The sequence below is a fragment of the Pleuronectes platessa genome, chromosome 18 (genome assembly GCF_947347685.1).
Source record: "Pleuronectes platessa chromosome 18, fPlePla1.1, whole genome shotgun sequence".
Classification (NCBI taxonomy): domain Eukaryota; kingdom Metazoa; phylum Chordata; class Actinopteri; order Pleuronectiformes; family Pleuronectidae; genus Pleuronectes; species Pleuronectes platessa.
In genome coordinates, this window is record NC_070643.1 from 3,841,259 (window position 1) to 3,869,114 (window position 27,856).

Genomic DNA, 27,856 nt, shown 5'->3' on the forward strand with positions numbered 1-27,856 from the left:
AAAGTAATGTTTGTCCAAAATTACTTTTTTTTTACGATGTCATAACAATCCTTTATTTTTGTCAGCATGGAACTCTGAGTTGACCCAGCATTGACAGCTGCAGTAACATTACCTAATTGTTTCAGGGCCCTTTGTATCACCACTGACACAATATAAATTCACTGCGTTCGTGTCCCAGGATTTCCCACAGCAGAGTTTGAAGCTTGGTGGTGTAAAATGTCCTCTTATGACTTTAAAGTGACATTTTTATGAATGTAACGTACCCAGAAATGGAGCAGAACAGGGAGACTTATTGTATATAGCAATTTGTAGTATTGATTTGGATCAAATCTCATGAGCACACAGCCACTCAGTGTGGTGAGGCTGAAAGAAAAAGGTTACTGTTTCTTTTTTTGGGGGGAAATGAATGCTACAATAATTAAAGAATAACAGAGCATATTTGTGAAAGGCTATACTCCATAATACAAAAGTGCTATTAGTCACCCTTAATGCCTATTGTTCTCAGTGTAGTTTAGGTTCTATTCAGCAACAGTCATTTTCCTGCAATTGAATCCATTTTCATTACAGACGTCTGTAATTGGACTTAGATCGTTGTTGATAAAAGCCCGCAGAATATTAAAGCCATTAGCGTCTCAATTGCAAGATCATTTGCTGTGTTTCAGCCGGAGCTATTCGCTCATTGTCTTTGTAAAAAGTCTGTTAGAGCCGTCGCTACACCCGCGAAGGTGTCTGCTTACGATGTCAAGCCGAGCCGAGAAACAGAAAGAGAACAACGTGCCTAGTGTTTTTCTGTCAGCTCAAAGAAGGGTCAGGGTAGAGTGTTTTCACTAATGAATATTCATCAGCCCTGCGACATATTTGGACAAATTACAGTGAAAGCCTTTCAAGCTGGAGCTCAGTAGAAAAAGTCGTATTTGGAGATTATTAATCAAATGTCATTGAACTACTTAGAATCACAGCTAAGCAAATTTTAATTATTTTAATTGCACAATTGGACTGGGTGAATGTATGTGTGTGTGTCCTGGCCTGCTGAGGGCGGTCTAGGAGGCAGACAGAGGTTAGCAGTGTAAGACGACCCCTCGGTGGATTTCTGTATCAGTTTGATGAAAATAGGTCAGGATTCAGAGCTTGGCGTTTAGCATTCTGCCCATGTGACGGCTGACGCCGCGCCTGACGACAGCCATACCCTCGAATGAACCCCAGACTTTTTTTCCCGTCTCGTTGTTTCTCCCCCTCTCCCTGTCTGTCTCTGGGATCTATACCCTGCGCTGTTGAACCTCTGCCTTTCTGCCGTGGCGTCCCTCGCCTTCAAGCTCAAGTAGAGACATTTCTAATCTGTGGCCATAGGTTCAGTCCACTCCAGTGCTGAGATTCACAATAGACTGCATCTGGTGGAATGCATTTGATTGAGATGTACTTTTGAGTATTGTAGTCCCACTTTCTACAGAGAGAAAATAGATGTGCTGCAAAGTAATACGAGGATAATAATTCCGCTGTGGCCAGTAGTGACCTAGCTTAGCATAAGGTCCGCAGTATGTTTGGTCACCTCTAGAAGGGCTTGATTTATTATTCTCCCACAGAGCAGGCCCTCATCTCACATGACCGGCATGCTTTAAAAAACATCTCTTGTAAAGGTGAATTCACTCAGCGATGAGCCAGTTCAATGTTCAGCTACATCTGAGCCGGTGCGATTAAGGCACAGCAACCAACTCTGGCATGGGGAGAATCTACTGAACACACATACTGGGTAAATATAAAGCTAACAGCGAGGGGAGATAAGTGAAAGAACTGCTGTGAGGTCAGGTCTGTTAAGTGCATTTTCTGATAAGGTTGATTTGTTTCCAATTAGATTACCTCGACAGAAGAACAGGTTGTTTCATAGCCTTCAGAGCACGGTCGACTGAGAATGTGTGGCTCTCTCTGCCGGCCATTGGCAAACAGCTCATTTAACCACGATTTTTATACTTGCCGCTATTGAGCTAACGCTAGTTTCGGCTCTGCTTGCACCAGAGCACTACAACAAGAGCTAACCAAGTTACTGTAGAATTTAGCAAGGTTATAAACAATTTGAATTATTTAATTCATCGTATAACTCTTGTACACAGGAAATATCGAATCGACATATTTGTCAGAAATTTCACTGAACACATTATTGTTCACTAGTGCATGATTTTTTTTGCTTTGCTTTAACACTACCTCGCTTAATGTTTGTCGAAGTAATATATCCCATAATCGCAACCACATTGCCGATTCCGGTGCATGAGAAGTGGTCTCAAAGAAACAATTATATGAAACTATATTTAAATGAAATTTGCTGAGCACTTTCATTCTCCTAAGGGGATGAATGAATACGTGTTTGTACTGTACTTGTGTACTGTATTTGATGTGTATGATCTTTCTTTCAGTGTCAACCTCAGAAAAAAATTATATTACCATAACGATATAAAAACTGTATTTCAACCCCTTATTTTAAGACTCTTCAGATCATAATAATGCTGTTGGCACTGACCAGTACTTTCATATTTTGGCTTTAATAGGATTTTTTATCTTAAATGGCCACTGGCATGGCTTTTTCAGTGTCTGTGATGTGTTGTTAACAGATCCATCAAAGGAGGAGGGAAATATGATTATACAACGCAGTGAAATGCAGATTGACCTATTAGTCGCTGTAATCACGTGTATCGGCCATGAAATAAATAACTCTGGGGTTTAGAATTCCCGAGGTTCACTTACATGTCAACTGTTTTTTTGTGATTTAATTCTTGCAGATTTGTTAGGAAATCTGCCCCAATAAAGTGGACTAACTAGAGTGCACTGAGCAGTGTTAGGTAACTTGGTCTCATAAAGTGGGCCAAAAGCTAGTTATGCTAAGTGTATTATTTTATGGTAAATGGTTTTTTATTTATATAGTGCTTTTCTAGTCTGGATGACCACTCAAAGCGCTTTACAATACAGGTCATGGCCATTCACCTATTCACACACCGATTTGCACTTTGCATCTATGAGCAGGATCTTGCCCACTTCTGTGTGCAGATGGGGAATCCCTTCTGGTTAGAGAAGGACTGCTCTTCTGCCTCAACCACACATTTTTTATAGTTTTAATCACATGGTACATATTGCTAAAAAAGTTATGTTTAATCAATAGGAAACTAGCTGTTAAATAAATACATTTATCGTGTATATTGGTTGGCCACAGATATACGATGCACAGAGATTGGCCAATAAGGATCCAAAGACAAAGTTTTGTTCCAGAGCCTCCTCACAGTTCAATCCAGCCATGAACATGAACGTACCGCAATGGAAGTGATCATGTCTGTTTGTTCCTGAAGAGAACGCCGAGGCATAGGCACCTGCTAGTGTTACTATTAGGTTAAATGTTTGCTCAGCCCCAAAACACGTCTATTATGTTTACTGTCTGCAAAGCCTTATTTGTCCAGTGTCTGTTTCCTTCTTTGTTAGCCTCCTACCTTGTGAACTGTGAGATTGAGCCTCCCCACCTGATTTATTGGCCCTCTGAAAGTCTGACTTCATCAAATCCTTGATACGGCCAGTCATATATACTGTCTATGATGAGTGCCACCAAAGTCGATGTGTGGATTTAATGGCAGCATTAATCTGCCTGTTTAATGGTGTTGTTGAGTGGAAGGTGGCCACGGCAAGACGCGGCACTAAAAGATGAGTTATAGGCCCAGCCGGCAAACGATGAAAGGGCAAAATGCAAAATAGTCAAGAAGTGGAGGAGAGAGGTGGAATTAAACAAGGTCTCTCCTCTGCACTGCACGGGACAGAGGACAGATCAAGTCCGTCACTGAACATGTGAAATGAAAACGTCTCAGACAGTGCTATCACACTTTGCAGTGGGTCGTCACCGGTTGTGACGTTTTCCTAAAGGCATGTCTGAGGTGATGTTTCCATCTGTTAGTGCGATTTCCATCTTTGCTGATTCATTGAAAATACTCCATAACTCATCCTCAAGTGAGATTTTATGGGATTTCACAAGTAACTTCATTTCTCTTCTTGTCATAGCGGATGAGACTGAAACATGTTTAGACTACATATCACACACCTTCTTTCAGGTGTTTCCCACAACAGTCAACATTGTGGCAGGTTTTTCTCTCAGGTTTTTGGTAATGAGTCCCAGTGAGGACGTCGTCATGTTTAATTGGCTGTGGTTATAAATAAGGGAATGAATAAAGAAGAATAATGATTAAGATTGGGACGATGATAAAACGTTTTTATCATGTACTATATGCCACCAAGTGTTATCCGCCTCTGTTAGGATAAACACCAGTGGTGAAACATTACATTTACTCATTTGTGTGTAGCGGTCAGGTGTAATTAAATATAATTACTCAAGTACTTTATTTGGGGTATTTATTCTATACTCTATGTCCATTTCATACAACTTGATAACTTTCCACTGCATTTTCGGACAATTTATGTGATCATAATGATGAGCTCATTAAATATGATGCATTTTTATCGATTTAATTACCAAGCAGAATACACAATAGGCGAAATTTGCTCCATGTCAACCAGCTGAAACATCACAATTCTGCTTACCTCCTAAAACATCAGTTATAATAATTGATCATGTCATTTAATTCTATAAATTATTTTCAAATCTGTATTTAATTAAGGTTTAAAATACTAGACCTCTAGGTTGTACAATGTTTTTATACTATTACACAACTTCAGCAATTCAAATATTGAAGTTTTTACTTTGCTACATGTATTTCCAAGCCATATCTTGCTAACTACATGTAAAAAAGATTAAAAAACAAGTACATTCCATCGTTAGTAACATTTTTTTGTGTGATATAGCTTGTGAAAACAGTTGCATCATTTTGTGGCTTTGGAGGAGTTTTGCCATCTGATGATGTTGTGACCCTGATAATGTCATTATGATGTCATCAAGGTCAGTTGGGGATCGGGAACAACAGATTTTATTGGAAACTTGCATTTCTGACTAGTAATGTGACACGTTTGTGTTAACAAGGCAGACAAGGTCTAACAAAAGATGGACTCATGGAATTTATCAAGTTTTTGAAAGTGAAACACTCAATCGCTGCTCAATGCACCTGGACTACTATTTCAGAACTAAGGTTTTTTCTTGTAATGAAAATGTATAGGTAGTGGTATTGCTAAAGTGCTTATAGGAAAACAACAATAATTTGAATAAGTCTTCACTGATTAAAAGGATGTAGATCTCTTGTATGATCATTATCATATGTTGATGGGAAGATCTTAATCTAGTAAAGGATTGTGACCAGATGCTATTATAGCATTAGGGAAATGAGGGGCTATATTATTGTATCTGTTTCAGTGGAGCTCAGCTTTACCGTGCAGATGCTGTAACTGAGTTTTTTTTTCTTCACTCTGTTTAGTATATAATAAAAAAAAAGCCTGGAAACGGTTTGACATGAAAATTGAACAGTATTGAATATCATCAAAAACTATTTGCAGCCCCACTCCGGAGATATTGGCAGATATGATGTGAGCTGAAGCCTGCAGTCATGAAGCTGATGGGAGGATGGAGGAGGATAGGATGGTCATACAGCACGGTGGGTTCGCGTGACTGTGCAGCGTACGGGCCTGTCTGTGCGATACTCACAAGACAAGTATTAGAGACGCAGCGCTGTGGCCTTCCCTCCACTCTGTCCTCGCTCTTCCCTGCATGCCCTCTCCCTTCCCCACTTTCCTTTACCCTCTCCTTCCCTCTCCGTCTCTGCTAATGATCTGCTCCGCCTGTCGCTGCCTGGCTGACTGATGCCCACTGACAGCCCCACTCATGCGGAAAGGCTGTACCCCTCCTCCCCTCCACACACACACACACACCCACACACAACCACACACACACAGTAATGAAGTCCTACACATCCCAGCGCAACATATTTACTATGCATATGTGACACACATGCACTGTGCACGCCAACTTGCGTAAGCACTCACGGTGAGATAGATAGATCCACATTAACAAATCACGCCCATTTGTTCGCTCATATGTCAACAGACATATATGTAGAGCAGATGACAAACACACAAATAGACCACACTGTATACGTTATCCACAGCGAGCACTCCTCCTCCTCCATACAATAGCATGCTAATGGGGCAGCTGACTTATACCATCCATGGCATTTTTATGCAAATCACTACGCGCTGAATTAGATAGACTCCAGAGTGGCATATTTTAATGAAATTCCCACAGTGTCAGAAAATATATTTTGTTGCTTAGTTGAGGCAGAAGGTTTTTGTGTGTGTTGATAAAGAAATATGTGGTAAATAAATAATGTCATAAATGAAGTAGGGAATGTATTAGTTATACAAATAATGATTCAGGATTTACATGATAACCTCGGCAACAATTTGTATTAAATACATTTCAACACAACTTTCCTGAGGATTCACATGGTAGGTTCACACTAGTTGGCAAAGTTCACATAGTTTGAGTCCTAAGCTGTGCATTACATGTTTGTTTACACCCTATAAGTACAAGTTATTGACCGATAAAAACACTCACCAGCTGCAACCCTAGTGCGTATATTATGTTTAAACATAAGAGATTTAGAGTCACACTAATGGATTATTATTGCTTTAAAAAAAAATCTTATTGTTTCCTGTGGGTTGTTCTTAAGCATTTGTCTTTCCTTTTAAATCAAATTAACAGTTTCTACAGCCTCAAAGGTCTTTTCATACTGACTCTCACCTGGCGGACTAAACCGATTCTCTGCGGTTTTCTGTTTGAATGAATAAACCACATCCTAGTATAAACCTGCTGGTAGGTGAGATTTTACTCAACAAAGTACAAACGAAAGTCGATTGGAAACGATGCTCAGATAATACATCGCATCCACTTCACAGGTTTAGCAACGCCTCCAAATTGCAGCTTGTGGGTGTAGCCTACTTTCTCAGTGAAGTAATAACTTCAATCCTTTCTTTCATTAGAGCGCGCTCAAACACTTACACAGTATACTCCTGCTGCTCCTGCTCCTAATTACTAATTGGCCCTTACTAATAATAAACAGTCATGCATATGGATATCTGATCAAAATAACTTATTTGAATCAATTCAGGGTAATTTATTCTCATCATTATTCCCGAATTCCCAGTGTGGTATTGATCAACTCGATAACAAATATCTAATCAATCCATCATATCACTGGATGACAATTTATTGAGGTGCGCTCTGCTCAGTCTGCCCGCACCACTTTACCCTGCCAGGGGAGATTCAGGGTAGAAAGAAATGAGGTCAGTAAGCAATGCTGCGGTGCAGGGCGACACCCCTGGGCTCCCCTCAGTCCCAGCCTGCACATGGCCCACAATCCCCCAGCTGATGGCTAAGCCCGGCCATTACACTCAGTTATGCAAGGCTCTGCGAGGCCCTGGCACGGATTAGACCAGGATACTCGGCCAGGTACTTCCCTGCTGTACAAAATAACTGGGCTGTAAACCAACGTTAGAGGTAGAGGCACACAGAGCATGCTGACTTGGAGTTTGGATGGTGTTTTTATTTACTGGAATGTTTTCACCCACTTTAAAGGTAGTCTTTATATATTAAGGTTTTATAGATTAGCTATACGTCATTAATGATAACTAGGTTTGGGTTGTCAGGTTTTGAAAAGTTTTTCTCTTTCTGTTAAGTCATTGACGGCCATATCATTAGGTGCTCACGAGTTATTCGATTTCAAACAAGCATCAAGTCAGATATAAATTTAAATAAATCATTAATAAATGCCAATAAATGCAAATTCTACACGTTTTCATCAAGTCATTGCAAGGCATGGCAAGTTTATTTGTACAGCACATTTCAACATGGCAATACAAAATACATTTACATGAAATATGAAAGGCATCATGACAAATTGCAGAATAATAAGACAATATAAAAATAAGTATTTAAAAAAGAGTTACATAGAAAATTATAATTACGAAAAATAATAAATAAAACTCAAATATACAAACCTTGACAAAAGGTTTTACAATTATCCATCTTCCAAGTCTTCAGTTGTAGCCTAAATGCTGGTAAATAGAGCAGTGCATTGTGGTCTGGATGCGCTGTAGGTAAAATGACAATGTAGGAAGACCCACACCACCGAAGGTATTCATGACTAATTGGCTGATAGCTCATTAGTTAATGTATAATTAATCATTAATACTCGTTCATACAAATTATAAACTGCCTTGCCGAGGGGAACTGGTGATAATGGTAAATGATAAATGTGATGTATTCATATAGTGCTGGTCTAGTCTTGAAGCATAGCGTTTTACAGTACCCAAACTTGGAGGTTGTGTTGCTGAGGACCCAACGAAGAGCAATTGTGAAGTATTTGGATGAGTGGTCCTTGAGAAAATGGAAAAGTATGTTAATAGGAACAGGCATGTTTCCAAGAGGCAGTCATGAGTGCTGTATTATTTTGCGATCTCAGACCTCTAACAGTCACTCAAACAATCCAAATTGAGATTGTAAAATCCCTTCTTGGCAAAACTGGGTACCACTCAGGCATATGGAACTATTAAAGCTGGAATCTCTTAAATATTTGGGCAACGTGGGGGAAAACCCTTAGTGAAGGGCAGCATGGAGGGAGTTAAGAGACATCAATACATTCTCAGCTATGTCTTTGCTTCAAACATACATGGGAGTCTAACCACAAATAAAAGAGTGGAGATGTTACAAAAGATTGACACACGGCCACAGTTAAAAACCACAGCCCATTTCCATTTTGTTTCAATTAACGGGACGGTTTCAAACTTTGTGTGCTGCGGTTGGACGGTGCTGAACAGCCGAGTTACTTCTCAGTTCAAGAAAACGCGACGACACTTAGATGTTCAGGCAGCAGAACTTCAAGCCTCTAATGAAGTTTCTCGTCTGCTCTTTGAAAGACTGAACGCTGCGGTGTACTCCACCCCCCCCCAGCTACCAGTTTGACCCCCCCTCCCTCTTCACTCACACACACACACACACATGTGCAGACGCTGAAACGCTCACAAAAAACACACATTCCAGCATCCCCATTAGCAATTCATGAGCGGCGTCTCATTAGACTTTAAGTTTTACCATAGGCCTCTGAAGTATATGGCTGGAGCAGTTATTAATATTTCATAGTCTCCTATTGAGGAGCTAAAAACGAAGTCGACCCGCTTCCGCTACAAAGTGACTTGCGCTCTTCTTTTTTTTTCTCCCTTCTACTTTTTTTTACCCCCTCTTCTCCCTGTTCGTTAGACTGTCTCTCTCTCTTCCCCCTCTCCTCACCATTCACTCCTCTGCCGTCGCTTTTCTCTCTTTAGCTTCCTCGCTTCCGATCCTTCTCTGCCACGCAGACCTTAACTCAAACTGACTTAATTGGGCTGTCTTTGTTCTGGGAAATGTGGGCATACCTTCGCCTTCTCCCCGGCATGGAGAGAAAAGAGAAGTAAAAAGTGGTGGAGGGGGGGAGGGGGAGGGAAACAACAGAGGAGGAGTATGGGAAAACGACGGAGGAGAAACCTGAGTGAACCCTGGTTGATCCATGAGTACTCCCTGTGCCACGCTCGGGTGAGGGGGGCTCTGGGAGGGTGGGGAGACGGAGGATGGGATGATGTTCGCTTGTGTGATTGTGCAGGCGCGGAGAGAGAGAGCGGCGGATGATGGGGAGGGGAGTCTTGAGCGTTCACTGGGTGTCTGTCAGACTGGCAGACAGGAGCTCTGCCCCGAAACAAACCCATGCATGAATAAGTCAATAAAGACATGTCTGTATTTTGTGTGTGTGTGTGTGTGTGTGTGTGTGTGTGCGTGTGTGCGTGTGTGTGTGTGTGTGTGTGTGTGTGTGTGTGTGGTTGTGCGTGAGTGAGTGAGACAGAGTAAAGGGAGGGAAGAGGGGAGCATCAGATCAGGATAAGGGTGATCAGGGTGATGAGGCTTATTGTTTCCCAGCGTCTGCGACAATGAGACAGACTCCACATTCCGGCACAGTGAGAAACAGACTTAGAGAAAACGGGAGGACGAGCGAAAACCAGAGGATGAGAGAGGAGTGCTTTGAATTGGTCGGGACAGTTACAGCATGTTTGCACATTGCACGAAATTGGTTGGAAGCAAGTATGTGTGAATGTGTGTGTGTGTGGGGGGGGGGTTACAGCTTTGCAAACGCCTCAAGCTGAGACCCGACTCATCCCAACTGGAATCTCTCTCTTCTTGCTGAAAGTAAACCCCAAATTTATCATGTGGCATTTAAAAAAAGGTCAAAGGGAGCAGGTTCAGTTTTTATATCAAAACATCTAGTCTTAATACACATGTTCTCTCTCCTTATTTTTAACATAGTGCTAGTCTCCGGGGTTGTTACTTGATTCCTGTCCACTGTGGTGCCTTGATGCTGGTTGGTGCAGGCTGAGCAGGAGATGTTGCTCAATTTGGAAGAGCACGATTTTTGTTAGTTTCTTAATCTTAGACCTGCTTTTAACTTTTAACTGAAATGGACAGTTGCCTCTTGTATCCTGTGTCGATTGGGTTCACACTCAATATGCATGACACTCTTGAATGGTAGGGGCAGTGCAACCGCAGTATTGTGGAAAGTTTTAAAGAAAACAAATAGAACCGCAATTACCCACGTCTGTGTGATGTGTCATCGCTGCAGCACAGTTACAAACCTGCTGGCGACACATCAGCAGGCCGACCAATTTAAAGGTCCACGTGGAAACCTGCAAAAATAAATGGAAACTGTTTCAGTGGAAAATGTCGGGTGCCAATGGTGTGTTTTGTCCACCAGTCATCAGTCGCCTGAGTTGGCTACGGCGCTTGTTTATCAGCGGACCACCGAGTCCAATTTTCCAGGAGTTAATACATGACTGTGTTGTCATAGTTACTTTTTACATCATTCAACTCAACGATTAGTTCTATACGGCCTGATGTCTCTGGCGTACCTTCGAGAGATATCCTCCAGATAATGTGAAATAGATAAAACATTAACATTAGTCATTAATAAATAGATCTTTAATCAAAATCCAATGTTTTTCTGGATTTTGGTTTTGTGAAACCGTCCATCATGAGCGTTTTGTGTGACAGTCAGGTTGGGCACTGGTGATTGAAGAGAGACATTCATTCACAAGTTAGAAGCCATGGGCAACAAAATGAAGTTCTTCTGTTTGACCCAAACCCGACCTCAGATTCCTTTCAGACTATTGAATTCACATCAGGTGGAAGAGTTCCAGTGTGTGTAGAGGGCGGCGAGAGGTAAGAGCTTCAGGTGTTAATATATTGTAGCTCCGCAATTATTGCTCCCTTGACACACATGTACACCTCTATGTGACCGACCAGTCGTAGGCAATGAAAAGAATGATTTAGTGAGAGCTGGCGAAGTCCGAGAGAGAAAAAGAAGAAGAGGAGAAGGCAAGAGACATGGGGGGGAGGAGGGATGGTGGGGGAGAGACAGCAACACAGAGAGAGAGACGGAGGATGGAAACAATTCAGTGTCCTTGGAAACCAACAAGGCTAATTTGAATTTGAGACTTAGGACTTCTTCTCTCTTCCTTCGCCTCGTATGACCTCCTCGTCGCCTTTCTTCTGCGCTCCCCAATCAGTTTAATCTCTCTCCGTTCATCCCTCCCAGATGCTCTCTGTCTCTCTCTCTCGCGCGCGCGCTTTCTTTTCTCACTCCCTCCCATCGGTCGTTCATTACGGCTCACTCTCACCAAAGCAGATTTCTTTCCATGACGGATGGGCTCTGTGAAAGCTCATCCAAAAGCTCTGTCAGATCTTCTGCTCACGTAGTAAAAAGCCCGAGAGGCAGGCGGTTCACTCAGGGACATGCGTGGCATTATGGGCTGGGGATTGTGGGAGTCAAGAAGGGGTTTGGTTTCTGGGTACTTAACGTCATTTTGTCAATGCCTGGATCTAGTTGTGGTTGGCCACGCTGCGACCACATTAGCCATGGGAAAACGCTCGCGCTTTTAAACGTTTTTCTTTTTTAAGATCTCCCTCTTTTGCTCTCACCCCATCAATTTTCCCTTTGCATTATTTCAACAGTCTCTGTGGTTCTGCAACAAGCCTGATGCCTCGCAGGCAAGTCCCTCTCTTTCAACATCTTAACCATAACCCCCTCCAGCCTTTCTCTCCTCACTCCATTCTGCCCTCACTTTTCCTCCCCATCGCTTTTTCTCTCTCTGTCTACGATGGTCAGGTCTCCTGGGGGAAGACAGTTGGCAGGATGCAGGCTTGCTGCCATGGCAACAGGATCCCTCCCTCTCCCTCAGGTCTCCTTAGCAACTAGTAGCTTGGCTTTGTTGTAATGAGCCGGCCCAGCATGCCATGCCAGTGAAGCACGAGATGTTTGTGTGTGTGTGTGTGTGTGTGTCTGTGTGTGTGTGTGTGTCTGTGTGTCTGTGTGTGTGTGTGTGAGTGCACACTGTCAGTGAGGGGTTTGACTTCTGCTCTGATGTTAGTTAGTGGTACAGGATAACTTCTGTTATATACATGTATATGACTTCTGGATGTGTACACTGCTCCCTTCCATGTCTTCTCTCATCAATTTCACTTCAATTTCCCAGCTTGCATCTGCTGAATGGAAATATATAACCTTCTCTTGGAATAATGAACACTCACGCACATGTAGAGAAGAGTCTGATTCAAAATAAACAAAAAATTCTTGGCATACTTAAAAATAGCACATCTGCTGAGAGATGTGTTTCTCTTGAAAGAGATTTGAATTATCATAGGGTGTGACCAGAGAAATTGGCATTTAACCTCAAGTCCCGGTCCCTTGAGTTTTGTAAAATGTCTCCAAAGCTGGTCCGAATTCAAAAAAGGACTAATTGAATCAAACAAAACTTTGATGCATTTATTGTCTGCAGGGATTTTGTATGATTGCCATAAAATGAGCTATAATTGCTATTCCTGACTTGCTTTGGTAATTAAGTGTGGGCCCCAAAGCAGGTCAGCTAAATAAGAAACAATTAAAGAGGGAACTAATGAGGATTCATTGTGAAAGGAGACAATAACCAAGTTTAAATGAAATAGAATGCAACATTTTGTTTTGATAAATGTTTCTATCTGAGGTGATTAATCCTGTAATGTTCGTGGCAGTTGATGAAAGGAAGCACATGTTAAGTTTTACAGTTCAGTGACGTGATTTGGGAGTCTGGTTCCAGATCTATGAATCGCTGCCCACAACTGCAATGGTATTAGGGAGTGGCAGCATTTTCAACTGCAACGATCTTCAAGAGATTATGAATCATATTGGATTGAAAATTTGCCACATAAATGAAGACAAGCAATGGTGAACCTGATGCAGTTATCTACTTACATTCTAATGTCCATTTTCAAACAGCCCTCACATACCCAGATGTATACTGACAGAGCTACTGATGGCTTCAGTCGCCCCTAGACTCCGTACAGGCTGGGAAGCGATACCTCTATGTAGTGACTACAGTAAAATGGGTGAAAAACGTGGTTGTTAGTTGTGCAAAATGTGATACTTTTAAAATTACAAAGGCATAGGTCAGGGGTGTCCAAACTTTTTATCCCGAGGGCGACATATAGAAAAAAATACGAAGGTCTGGGCCACTCACGCCGCCACGCCCCCCTGTCCTGGAGTGGAATGTTGACAGCGTGGCGGCGGTCTGAGGGACAGCTGCAATACAGTGGGCCAGAGTACATCAGATTACCATTCATTTAGTTGACGCTTTTATCCAAAGCGACTTACAATAAGTGCATTCAAGGGTACAAACCCAGAACAACAAGAATAAAGAAATTACAATTTCTTCGAAAAATAGAGCGAAACTACAAAGTGCTATAATTAAGTACCATTTAAGTGCTACTAAACTGTTAGTTTAAATTTTTTTTTTAGGCAGGCCAATTTAAAATGGATGGCGGGCCGCAAATGGATCGCGAGCCGTAGTTTGGACACCCCTGGCAGAGGTGGACAGTCTCACAGTCAAACTGGGGGCTATGTTTTTGTAAGTATATTGTCGGGTGTTTTGCCACTGCAATAAACCTACTTGTTTACCTAGTCAGTAGCCCCTTTCCATGAATCAGTGAATGGTCAGCATCTGAAAGAACGGAAAGGAAATGTAGCATTTATAAGGTGTGTGACTTGGGAAAAGACCCTCGGCCACTAAGGCCAACGAGAGCAGCAGTCTCAGCAGTGAACGTGACAGAGTGTCTTTCTCCTGGTAGTTGAGTGCTGTAAGCAGGACACATCAGCTTAACAGAGAAATAATGTCCAAGAAAAGATTTAGTACCAAATATTGTAAAGAAAATAACAACTTCATTTGGCACAGGCCTTGTTCTCCCTACATAGTCACACTAACAAGAGGTCCCATCAATTACAGTTTCAGATCAGAAATTATTTTATTATGATGAATTATCCAAATATTATCCTGCTAACACAATGTCACACTAAATGAAAATAAATAAACCAAACGTCCATCCTGCTTGACCAACAGGCTGATTGATATAGGTTGGTAGATCAAGCAAAGGTTTTCAAGCAAAATATTTTGAGCTCTGAATATTGTTTTGTTTTGTGTATATTATATACATAACAAATCCCTTTTTAACGAATAGTGTTGAATACTTACTGTCATAATTAAGTGTCTTTTGTGCAACCGAGTGCAAAGGTGGAAACTATTTGAACCGTTAGGGTTAGGGTTGTTCTACTATAGTAGTAGTTATTCTTGTAACAAGCTGCCTGTTGTTGTCTGGTGTTTGTGAGTTCCTCTCCAGCTAAAGTCGACCTAACCTTTTTTCTGAATGTGCCATTCAGAGTGTCTTATCCCGCGTTTCTGCCAGTGTATCAGCTTTTGACTGTGGATCAGTGAATTTGTTGGAGGTGTCGCACAGCGTCAGTGTGCTGGATGGATGTGACAGCTGAGTGTTGAGGCGGGTGGTGCGCCCCTGAGACCCGATGGCAGGTGTGATCAGGCCTGTTTGTCAGCTTCTCCTTTGGCTCCCATAGGTGTCACAATGCTCCACCTGGCGTGTGAAAGCTCCCGAGGGAGGGAGACATGGAGGTGACTCCATTTTATGAGTGTGAGTCAAAGGTGGAGGTGACAAACTACATTTACCATTGTTCTCCAAGTTCTGTCCCTTTACGGAGCATTGCATCCGAAACTGGCTGCATCAAGCCTTCCTGATATTGTAGAAAATGGTTGTAATATAAAAAATAAAAAAAACAGCCTAAGCTTATCTTAAATTAGCCACCTAATTATTATTGTAGGTAATAAGTGGAGTTTTGGTATTAATCATTTTTAGCTATCAGGGTAGTTCACAAAGCTATTAGCTAGCAAATGGGCTGAACAAGACTAGTTTGCTGTCGGTCTCATTTTCTATATTTTTCCTCGTGAAGTCGCCCGATAGCTTAAAACAAAAGAACAATAAGTGTGAGCATTTTTAGTTGTCTGATGCTCCAGATGGTTGGTTACACAGCACCATCTGGGGAGGCTTCATTGGAAAGGACAGGTGCTTTCCAAAAATACTCGGTATTTGATTGGATGAAATATCTCTCTATCATTGTCGGTCAATTGCCTTTTTTTAACTGGTTAAGCTGCATTAAAAACCTTTGTATACCCACTAATGTTGCTGTGAGAGAAGTTTATTACAGGCCCAGTGTTTCCTGCCTCACACGCCGCTGATTGGTCAGAGCCACTGTGGTTTGGCTACAAATAGCTGGAAGCTTAGAAAGATGGCGTCCTTATGTGTGAAGTCCGGCTGCCTCGCAATGTTAAATGGAAATAATATCGTTCTTTGAACTCTCAACCAAGTCAAATCAGCACTGAAAGTGACCAACTGAGTAAAAGTTCAGGTACATTGTTTAATTCTCTGGCTCAGTGTTCAGCTTGCCTGTAGATTTTAACAAAGAAACAAGCAGCGATTCTTCAAACCAACCAATAGAATTAAGCTGGGGAGGCATGAGGGGAAACACCTCTTATATATTATTTCGCTATAAAACCAGTACAGTTATGATATCTGAGCATATTATTCATATTAGTGATTTATGAATAAAAAGATCAAGATAGGGATCATTCTATTGAATCGGTGATCGTGATGTAAGGAAAGCCAACAGAAAGGATGGACCAGTCGTGTCCACTCTGAGTCCATCAGCCTCTACAGAGATGACTGTGGCCTGAGGACCGGGCATCTCTGGCACGCAGGGAGGATTTTCCGATCCCCTGCCCTGCTTTCAGATGCTCGTTAATCTGCCGGCTCTATTTTTATCTGCCCTCTTCTCCCGCCTCCGGGCTCTCCGCCTTCACTCACTCCTTATGTCCATCCGCAGAGGGAGAGGCTGCCTCGGCAGCTCCAATTAGAGGCCCCTCCGCTGGGGACTGGGCTTGCTGTCCGCCCCTGGCCCCTCAGGCTCACTCCTCGTCTACCTTTCTCAGGTTAGCCCCAGACGATGCCTCGCTCCCTGCCTCTCCTCCACCTCCCCTTCCTGTCTGCCTCGCTTCTCTGCCTTTTCCCCCTGAGCTTGTAGCTCCATGTGGAGTAAGGGGGGAGTGAAAGGCCTTCTGTCGCCCAAGGGCTGGCTCAAGTCCCTCGGCTGTACTTTGAGGAGATGCCAACTGGTGCACCTTTCAGGAGGCGTCCTCAGTACAACTGCTTGAGACACTAACTCTGATCATGCTGTCACAGCTACTGCCAGTGTACACCTGAAACTGCTGCTGCTAGTACTAGAAACACTATCAAACGTAGTTATAAAAAAAGCATTCCTGAGAAATGTTTTGATGAGGTTTGTGGTTCTTTTAACACCATCATGATTTAAAGAACCAACAATTAAAAAAAACGTTACAAATGTATTTCCAGACTTATCTTATTTGGTATTGTCTGGTGCAGGTTATACAACAACAAAACACCTCACTAACTGTTATAATCTAAGTAGTATTTCATCACTTGCAACTTTCCACACTAGGTCTGTCATGGTTTTTAAAAAGTTGCAGCACAACCATGTTCGTGAAAATGGGACTGCACATCTTTATTGCAAATGATTGGTCTGTGCCTTTGCTGGGCTTATTTACAACCATGTTATTTTGTCTCGCAATTGTCCCTATAGCTACACTATTTGTCTGGATGCTTTGACCTATTATTGTCCTGCAGTCCACCTAAAGGATAGCATTTTTCCCAACTTAGCTCCCACCCAAACTCTGCATGCTCACACCTTCTCCAACCCCATTAATCCCTCAGCCTCCCACTTCTTTATTTCCCTTCAAAGAGACAAGCGCTGCCTGTGACATCAGTCACAGGAAGTGAATCTTTAGCGTTGACTAATTTCCATCGATTGCCTCCAGACAGGCTTAGCAGACGAGACCCATTCCCACACAGAGCCTGGCTGCTCTCATTTAAGTCTCCCCGCCTGCAGAAAACGCTCCACAATGAGCGCAGTCAGTGCTTTTATCTTCTCCCCCACTCCTGCTTATTATCAAATAAGTGTGCAGCATAGAGAAATACCCATTGACAGGACCGTGCATAATGACTCCTGGCTGTGTGAAATGGATTAATAAATAATGGTTGAGCAAGGAGAGAAAACAGCTTTGCCTCGTCCCACTACTTCTCGACAAGGCGGCTGAGAACAAATCCCCACCACACTCTGCGGAATTGTGCCGGACCACATCTAATGGAGTGCTGCGCGGGATTTAAAACGCGACCCTCCTCTTGAAGGTGCCTCGGAATGCGTCATAAATTAGAGGTGGGCTCCGTAAAATGTGAAGCAGAAAGCACTAAAACATCCACTACATGATGTTCCACTGAAACCCCTAAAGAATCCCCTGTAAGAGTCGTATCTCCTGTGAGGATCAAGAGGTAAAAGCAGCCTGTGCAATTGTCCAGGAGCAGAACTCCTCTGCAACCTGTTTCCCGTCTCGCTGCTGACAGATCGGCAGCAGCAGGTAAATCAGTTTCCTCGTTGCTTCTGCTTTCACGCTCTCATGAGTATATCAACAGTTTGAGTGCACATATCCTGCAGTTTGCATGTTCAAACCCAGTCGGACAGGCACACAGTTGGGCCTGCATATACCAGAGGCCACCTTGTTTTTAACAAAGCCCCCCCATCCAACCCCTGTCAGTGACATATTGCTTCATTAACACTCTTGGCTTTGTGTATATTGACAGCTTTCTCCAAATGGCACAGAGTAAGAGTGTTACTGCCGCCTGCTCTGCACCAAAGGGGCTTAAACAGACTATAAAACCCAAAGTGAGGCTCTGCGTGTGCTCTGACTGTCACTGTATCCCTGTGCCAAAGTAATACGTCTGCGACAGGAGGTGAAAAGGTCTCAATCTCCTTAACGCTAGATTAAGGAGCAGCTTGATCACGGCGTCTTAAGTGCTTCATTTTGGAATCAGGATCGATAGCCGCTAAGAAGAATTGAGCTAGGAGCTTCGATAGGTAGAGCTGATTGAATAGAGGCTAATGACTTCTCAGAAGCCCCTTAAGAGCGAAGCAATGTCTCATACTGTCTATATTGCTTGTGTTTTTATTTAAGCTATTTATTTTCCTTTAAATTGAAGAGAAAGGTTAAATCTGTTTCTCAGCCCAGGTTCTCATAGCAGTCAGACAAAGCCCCACCGGCTTGGTAGAACGTGGACAGGCAAACACACAGTACTCTGGTGAAAAACATGTTTTCTACCAGGAGCAGCCACAACACTGAGGCTGTGATGTGACGTGGACGAGGTCAATCCAGATTTATTTTGAAGGCCTGTGAAAACCTGTGCTTGTTTTTCTTGGCTCCCAATAACTGCCCGACCAATTATGTCTACCAACACCGCGCCCACCCTCAGTCGCCATGATCCGACCAATCCCCACCCTGCCTCTGTGGTTTCAGGGTGAAACCCAGCTGAGGAGTGCCCAGAATTAACCAGGATTAGCCTTGGATTGTCGGGGATTACTCAGGCTGGAGAGGGATTAAGCATGATTGCCAGTTTGGGGTGGGTGGGGGGCGATGTGTGTGAGTCTGTGTGTGCGTGCACATCGAGGTGAACATGTGTCAAGTTGTGAAATACTGTATATATAGTGCCATTTGTTTGAAAATAGTGTGTGTGTGTGTGTGTGTGTGTGTGTGTGTGTGTGTGTGTGTGTGTGTGTACAGTAGTGTCTGAACTAGAGGTGTGGCCATTTCTCGATGCTTAGATGCATCGCGATGAAGACGTGGACGGCTCAGCATTGATGCAGAAACAGAACATGATCGATTCATGTTTTCCGCAACGTTAATCTTTTTTTAGATGTCCCGCCGCTGCATAATTATAACCACCGCTGCTTCAGGATCAGGACATCAGGGTTAAAGTGACCGGAATGATTTGGTTTCATGATCCGACACCATCAATTAATAACTAAATACATGTGGTTATCAGGTTTTGTTAGCTACAGAGACGAGCAGATCAGAGTGATTAGAAAAGAGCAGAGGAGCAAAGTCTCTTGTTGATCAGCGGGAATAAAGCACCTCAACGCTGCCAGGCAGCGCCACACTGATGAAGGATAAAGATGCAGCATACAAGTCTAAACTGAATGAATGTCTAATCAATGTGGAGAGCACTGACCACTGTTGTAGTCTGATTTTTTAATTCAAAACCATATTTTTGTTTTACCTCTGTCCAGAGATATGTTGATACAAGTTGTACTGTATAATTAATATGGAGGCTTTTCCCTACTCTGTCACAAAGCTATGTCTGGAGAACAGCGAGAGAGAAACGGGTGCGATGAGTTCAATCATTCTAGTTGCTACGCAACAAACTGGCTAATTTGCAAAAGATGTAATTAATATTAGCAAGCTAACTAGCTAAGAAAAGGGGTCAGTGGGGTTAAAATAATGATAATCAAGAAACTTTGACTCTGCTATTCTGTAAAGGAGGATGAGACACAATGTTTCCAAATAAGGGGAGAACACACAGTTAGTGATCATTTAAAAAAGAATTCTGGAGACAGGGTCTCAATACAAATATAGGTACGGGGATGCGGGTCCCAAATACTCATAGTGTAATGTTATGTTTAGTCTTAGAGGGAAGACATCCTCTCCCACTCTAACACAGATTCATCACATTATGAAACAAAGAACGTGTGTCACTTTGTGCGTTCTCAGTACATGTTCAGGTCAAGAGGACCGGACAACATGACATTTCTTTTAATTATCACAGTGAGTACGATAGTTGTGAGCTATTTTATGTGGCTCTGGAAGGATCGGAAAAAGTAGTAAAGGAGCTGTATTGTTTTGAGATCTTTTGGGGATAAAAGTCAGTATTGGCTGCAAAAATGTTGACCATATATGTAGTATGATTTATGCTTTACAAAACATCAAACATATGATAACTGCTCATGTGCAATTAGTTAAGTCGTACGGTAATGGCTGGTGAAGATGGAAAAGTTAATCATTGACAAAGGAATGAGCCTTGTGTGAAGGCCAGTGGTTTGCTGAAAGAGTCTTCTCCTAAAGGTCTGACTGACTCACAGCAGCAGACACAGCAACGACCCGGCGCAGCGGAGAAATCTGAGGGTTTGTTGAGAGTGAAGCTGTGGCTGCAGGACCTCCATCAGTGCTCTCTGCCCGTCTACAGTGGGCTGCACAAAACATGGATATGTATGAACAATGTGAAGGGTACATTAATGGTAGCTTAGCACATCCATATTTTATTCATGTCTGGCAATCCCAACCTATTTTTACATGACGGAGCTCCTTTTGTATTTGTGTACAGTTCTTTTAAAAGAAATGCAGCTTTATTTAAATTTTTAAAAAAAGTAAAAACTTTCAAATTAAACTGTTTTTTTCTTTGCCCTAGGATGGGCCCTTTATATTTAAATACTTTATCTTGACATCTGGAGTGAGTCCTCTCTATGGAGGCCGCCATGTTTATTACAGTAGCCCAGACTGGATAAACTAAACACCTTTTGAGTTTTTTTGACAACTGAAGGCTACCATAGGTTCTCTTTCATGTTTGAAAGGGGAGGGTGAGGTGAGGAGTATTCAGCTGCCACATGCAACTTCACCACTAGATAACACTAAATTCTATACACTGAACCTTTAACCTCAGAATTGTTCAAGGTGGAAAAGTGTAGTTTAATGATTTTACATTCATATATTTTCCATTTACTGATAATGAACTAGTGTTGTATGGGAAAACACAATGAAAATTGATCCAGTGATCTGTAATGTTCTTGCATTGCTTTAGGTTTGAATGTTGTCACAGAGGACCTCTTCCATTACTTTCAAATACTAACTTGAACTTTTCATCGAGACATGAATCAGAGGCTGCGACCGAAAATCCAATGCACAGATAACAAGCAGTAAAATCTGATGAGTGCTGGTTACGGCTGTGAGTAGACGTCACACCTCAGACATGATGGAAAAATGAGTGACAGGGAAAAGAGAACAAACCCAACAGATGTCAGACTTTTCTCCATCTCTAAGTGTCAGTTTCTTTTATTGGCTGACACATAATTGCAGTGAATGATAATAATAATAATTACAGGGTGTGCACTGTAGAGAGTCCCCTATCAGAGCTGCAGGAGGCCTGCTTGTCCTCCGCTGGGCCTGTGGCTGGACTCTGAGGCTGCTGCTGCCGTCATAGCAACATAAACATCAGGGAAAGAAAAGAAAGGAAGCACTTTCGTCTAATCTGAAATGTGTCTGAATGTTTAAACTGGCAGCAAGGGTCTGGTTATTAATGTCACATCACAAACTGTTAAATGTCAAAAACAATCACGAGTTTTTAAATTGTAATGACTGAACTTTTATTTTAAAAACTACTATAGTTTATATGATATTTATGAGAATCTGAACTCGCATTATGTTTATTTTCTTTTTAGGGACATTTATGAGTGTTTGGACTGATGACATATTGTCTAATAATGTGTTCTTGAAGCCACAAACCTTTCACAGCAACCTTTACGTCACTAAAGGGATAATATTTTATCCTGGAACAATTTTGGGTAGCTTCCTGTTACTTTGTTCTGAATGCGCAACTAAGCGATACACTTCAGAAAAGAATACTGTTCAGAGAGACCTGTTGTGTGTGAGATTTAGTGGCATAATATAACATTTTGCAGTTATAATTTGCCACCAACCAACAACCTCCTTCAGCCTCTCCTTCCAAATATGTAGAACCTATGGTGGCCTTCAGGTAAAAGTCCCTCACCAGAGTTAGTGTTGGTCATTACTGTACACACTGGACCTTTAACATGCATGAAGTTGGCCCTTCAGACTTCCAGCTCTCCTCAGAAATAGTAACAGTAGGTGGTAACTGGGACAGACAGGCTGAAAGGAAAAGTGGCAGTGCTCCATTATAGATGATGTCACTACTGATACACTCTGCCCAGGGTCCTGACCCCAAAGCTGTGATTTTTTTATTCAGTTGTGTATGGATCCTTTGATTTGTTGAAATCATACGTACATACATTTTTCCTTGCCCTTTTAAAAATGTGCAAGAATATAGTGTGTCGACAGATCTGTGTGTCCTTGGGCCATTAGCCAACCAGTGGACTGACGATCCCGGGACTCTGTAAAAGCAGTACTGTGTCCAGATCATACTCAGTCAGTTTTGTGTGAAATACAGGAGTGGATACGGATACAGAGCAGCTGGTTCCCTGTGGAGGAGCAGGATGGATGTGAGGCCAGGTCTAGTCACCGTTTGTACTGCAACAGTCCATCTCCTGCTGCATTAGCAGGAAGGCAAAGGCTGAGAGCAGTGGGAACAGGCTTCTCCACTTCAGAATCAGTCTTTCTGACAAGTTAATATATACACTGAAGCACAGACGGGCAGCGCTGTGCCATTGAGGGTTGAGACCATGCAGGTTTTATTCAAGCCAAAGACTATGCTGGAGGATTTCACTGAGCAGCTCCTCCACTGTGGCTGACACTGTGCTAATCTGTGACATCTCCTGCGACATGGCCTTTGATTTGCTATAATAACCTGGAGTATCCACATCACATGTGACGTTCCAATCCTGCAAACAATAAAAGCTGATATATGACCTTTCTTGAATTAGACTGTTCATTATTTGTTAATAGAAATTACAAAAAAATAAAACAGTAGCCCAGTTGGCCAGATGATGACACTCTAATCACACCTTAAAACTACAATTTTGGAGAGGAATTAATAACTTTACTCAGAAGCTCAGCTCAATTTACAATAAAAGCCAGCATTGTGTTTTTTTGTTAATTTGCATAGTACGAAAATGGCATAGACATTTTGAATCAACTCCAAATTTTGTATACAGTCTGGTTGGACTGAAATTGACAATTCTACCATAGAGCAGCAAGTTGAATAAACATGGCTTCCATCAATCAATCAAACCTCACAAAGAAAGAGGACTGACAAGATATTGGCTATAACTCAAGTTGTCTTAGAGGAATTATGATTAAACTCAGTGAGGACATCCAGCACTTTTATTACTGAACCTACACACCAACATGCCAAATGCTTAAATTATACTTCTCAATCAATCAATCTATCAAACATACCGTCCGAAATGGATCCATAGTGATTGATGCTTGCTCAGCATCATAATAGAACCTTCCATTGCATTACCCATTTTCTCTTTTTATAAGCCTGTCATAAACTCAAGTCTAAGTTTTTTCTTTTGCTTATCCTTCTTTGGAGAAAAATATTCATAAACAGCACTGGAGTAGATGTTTTCTCCAATGAGCTCCCAAATGGGTTTACTATATGCTAGACAAGATAAGATGTTGTTTACTACTACTTTGTTGAATTTAGAATTTGTTTTCCAGATACACAGTGATGATGAAACCAGTGTGTGATTGGTCTCACTCCTCTAACCAGAATTAAAATAGTGGATTTGACTTTGTCGAACCCGAAACATGCATCTTAATGTTTGTTTTTGGCCAATTAAATTGCTTCCTTCTGTTAGTTCAGAACTCGCAAATAGCCGCCACATTTCTTTCTGTTACGTTGTTGTGTTTTCTTTATTGTTTTACTTAGCCACAAAACACTGTGTAAGTTGTTTATCGTCAAACACTATAGAGAATAACAACATCCTTGTATATGTTTATCTGTTCTATTAGGTTCATTTATTTAACTTGCTGTTATTGGCTGTTCGCTAATGACTACTTACAGTACATCTTTACCAGCTTATTGTGGCTAATTGTTTCCTCAGTTCTCGCCACAGATGCCACGGGCTCTTTTTACCAATAGGTGCTCTAGATTCCATCTTGCACAATGAGACATATATTTACATACATAATTTGTACTAATTTACATTAGTGCTGACAGGCCAATATCTTGTGTCTGTGCCTTTGAACCATTGCAGAAATAGAAGCGTTTGCTGCCACTATGGTTTGGTTAGGTTTAGGGAATAAAACGACATGGTTATGGTCGGGGACTGATTGCTGGTTTGCGTTAAAATGGCAGCTTCGTTAGGGTTTTGGAATGTTTGTTGTCATGGTTATAAGAACTACTTTGTAGGTTAGGGGGGAATTGTGGTCCTGGTTAAAAGAGACCAGCATTGGCTGTCTGTAGAAAATGGGATAACAGTCATTTCTGGTGTCCTACGAATTGTTGACCCATCTAACCACCACATACCTCCCACAGCTGCTCTTTGTCACAAATGCTTTTGTTTTTATTTAACTTATTTTCGGTGAGTGAGTTCATTGTGTCAACTATATTAACAATATTCAGTTCAGCATACCACTGAAACTAGAGACATTCAAATTACCCATAACAGCATAAATATATCAAGAAAAGATACATGTAGTTTGGCCACAAAGTGCTTATGGTGAGTTACATAATTTTTGTCTGAACAACATCTGGGCTGGTGAGAATAGAGAAAGAGAACCGTTATCACTGACGGACTTGGAGTCAGAGACCGATTATTGGTTAGCAGAACAATAGAAACATAAAGACTAAATGTACTTGATAACAAGTCCGTGAGCACAGACAGTATGAGAAACATGAATGACTTAAATCATCTGACACCAGCCAGAATTTAATTACAGTGCAATGGCATCATCAATATGTTAATTGGCATTTTATGCCAACTAGCAGCATTTAGTTTACAAGCAGGATTTAGCTTTAATTGTTTCAGGTGGTTCCACATCAGTTTTCTTCTACAGCCCATCCATTGTACTGCCACTGACCATGCCACAGATTATTTTTTGGACCCAGCCTTGTTCCTTAATCGGGTTTTCTTTGTTTAGTTATAGTTAGAGCTGAATCACCCCATGCACAAACTTTAATTTGCCTGGCAGGTGCCTTTAGTGGAGTGATGCGAGAGAGGGGTTTCAGTTATTTGGCCTGTCCTCAAGGATTTAAACTAGCTAGAAAATAATTAGTATAATGACATACACTCCAACAGCAACACCAGCTACATCCTTCAAAATGATCATCATATTCATATGCATGAGCGTATTCATATGCCTTTTGCTAATTAGTTAATGATTCATTGGAGCCTCATTGCACTCCTGTGTTCAGGTAAGGGGCGGACCATTGGAAATCATATTGAGGCATAGAAATTGTAAGATTAGGGGGTGAGTATCAGCACCACATTGACACTAAGAACGGTTTCAGAACAGAAATGTCTGTTGAAGCACAATTCCCCCCCCCCCCCCCCCCCACCACACCCCATAAGTTTCATATTATTATAAACGAATGCAGCGATATGGCACATTATATTAGTAGGTAGTTATACAGAAGCTCTCGCTCTCTCACACTCACACACACACACACACACACACACACACACACACACACACACACACACACACAAGCACACTGCTGCTAATCACAGCTTGGTACAGGTAGTGAGGCATTGGGACTACTGGTGATTGAGCCTCCCTGGTGGATTGGAAGCAGGAATCTGACAGACTCAGATAAAAGGCTGTTTGGAGTTGCCTGCAGCATCAAACAGCATCAACCCTCCCCTCCCACACTCCCATCTCTCCCCCCACAATCACCTCCACTCTCTTCATTTCTCCCTCTTTTGGTTTACTCAGTTGCCATGGCTACGCCCAGCCAGAGCCGTCACATTGAGGAGGAACCTGTCAGGGTGCCGCTCTCAGATCACCTGATGCAGGTCGCCTCCACTGGCGGCCTCTTTCACACAGCGTCATCGTTCAATTTGGCTTTGATTAAGTCTGTGCTCCGTGGCGTGGCGCAGCTGAGAAGTGAAGTCTGTGTATTTTGTCGTCAAACGTTGAGCATGTGCAATTTTGCCGACCTGGCTTTTTGGAGAGGACCCTTCTGAACGGTAGCGGGAAAAAACCCCACCTCTCCTTCCTATCCAATTTCCAAGTCTGTGAAGAGCGATCTAGTCAAAGCAGTGTGATTTGAATAGAGGACGGGATGAAATTACCTGTTTGGAGTCATGCTGAGGGGATGGGTGCCTGTGGAGGAGGCTTTTCTACATGAACGAGAGTAGTAGCGAGATACCAGACTGATCTGAAACCCACTTAAAGCTGAATTCCCCCTGTAAATATTTTGCCAGAAACCTATTACCTGCTGTTGTGGATGCTGTGCTTTTCATATTAAGCTGCAACAACAAAGAGCTGTCACCTCTTTCAGCTGGCTGTCCAGTTCGCAGCCATGCGGCTCTGTATGCTGCTAAAGTAAGGAGTGGTCGGGGGTACATATGCTAACTGTATAGATTGTGCTGAAGGGTGAAATATAAGCTGGCCCCCGACTGAACACAGATTTGCATCTCCTGCTGTTTTTCCTGATATTCCTGATATTTGACCATCTTTCATTCATTCTGAATGACTGATTGAAAGAATGATGAGAGGGGGGAAGGATGGAAGTTGTGTAAGGTGATGAGAGGATGGATGTGGAGAGAGGTAGAGAATGAGCAATGTCGTGATCAAGAGACGCTGGGACTCAGAGAGGGAGATGAATGGGGCCGAGAGCAGGAAAATTGGACAGGAGGCGGGGGGTGAATGAAGATAGAGAATGGCTCGAGATCTCGGGAGACAGAGATTGTGAGCTATGTGCAGGTAATAAACAAGGCAGAAATAGATAGATATCTCAAGGGAGAAAAAGGAAAAGTGAGCGATTGTGTGCGTGGGGGAGGAGTTGTGGGTGGGGGGGGGTTGGGGGGGTTGCTTGGTTTCTCCCAAAAGAGAAAAAAAAAGCTAAAAGAAAGTGAGGGAGAGAATGCAATGGGCGGAAGGCTGGCGAGAGTGTGAATAATGACACAAACAGGAACGATTTGGATGAACATGCTGTACTTAAACTAACTTGGCCAGCTGAGATGATGTGTATCCCTGCTAAGCTCTCCTTTAGGCAGGCTTAGATCTCATCAACTCACTCCAGGTTGGCACTGGCTTCAAATGCTGCTGCAGAGCCTTGGATTAACTATACAGCCTTCACTCAGACACTTAAACAGGGGTCTGGAGAGGCTTATCCTAGCCCCCAACCCACCATCCTCACCGTCACCCATTCTAGGTTCGCCCACAACTGCCACATCTGCCCCCCCTCCCTTCAAAGCACCTAGAAGGATCACTTCATCATAACGCCACCGCTGACTACAGTTATGTTGATTGTGCCATGATTTTTAAAAGAGGTTAAATGAGCATGCCCTCCCCTCCTGCCTCCCCCTGTTTACTCTCCCTCTATCTTATTCCAAGCCTGTGTATGAGTGTTTCTTTTTTCATTCTGGTGCTTTTCCAGAGCTTCTCCTGCCAAATCAGCCCCCCCTCACTCCAACCCTCCCTTCCTGTGTCTGGCGGGATCTCAAGCTCTCATATTTGGAGACCCTGCAATCGATACAGGCTGTCTGTGATTGGGTTGCCTCGCGTGATTCATTTCTGTAACCTTGGTGATGGTTTGATGTGGAGGCTGCACCCATGTCCATATTATGACTCAGTGAGCGCGTGTGGAGAGGAGAGGTTGGTCAGGGGAGGTATCGATTGGATCCTTTACTCTCCCTGTCCTCTTTGCTCTCCCCTCCATCTCCCTTTC

The 27,856-nt window shown here is 42.5% G+C and overlaps 1 protein-coding gene across 1 annotated transcript in view; it reads left to right on the plus strand.

Moving 5' to 3' along the window:
- Window positions 1–27,856, plus strand: part of foxo6b (forkhead box O6 b) — a 40,345-nt gene that overhangs the window by 10,627 nt on the left and 1,862 nt on the right. The window lies entirely within an intron of this gene.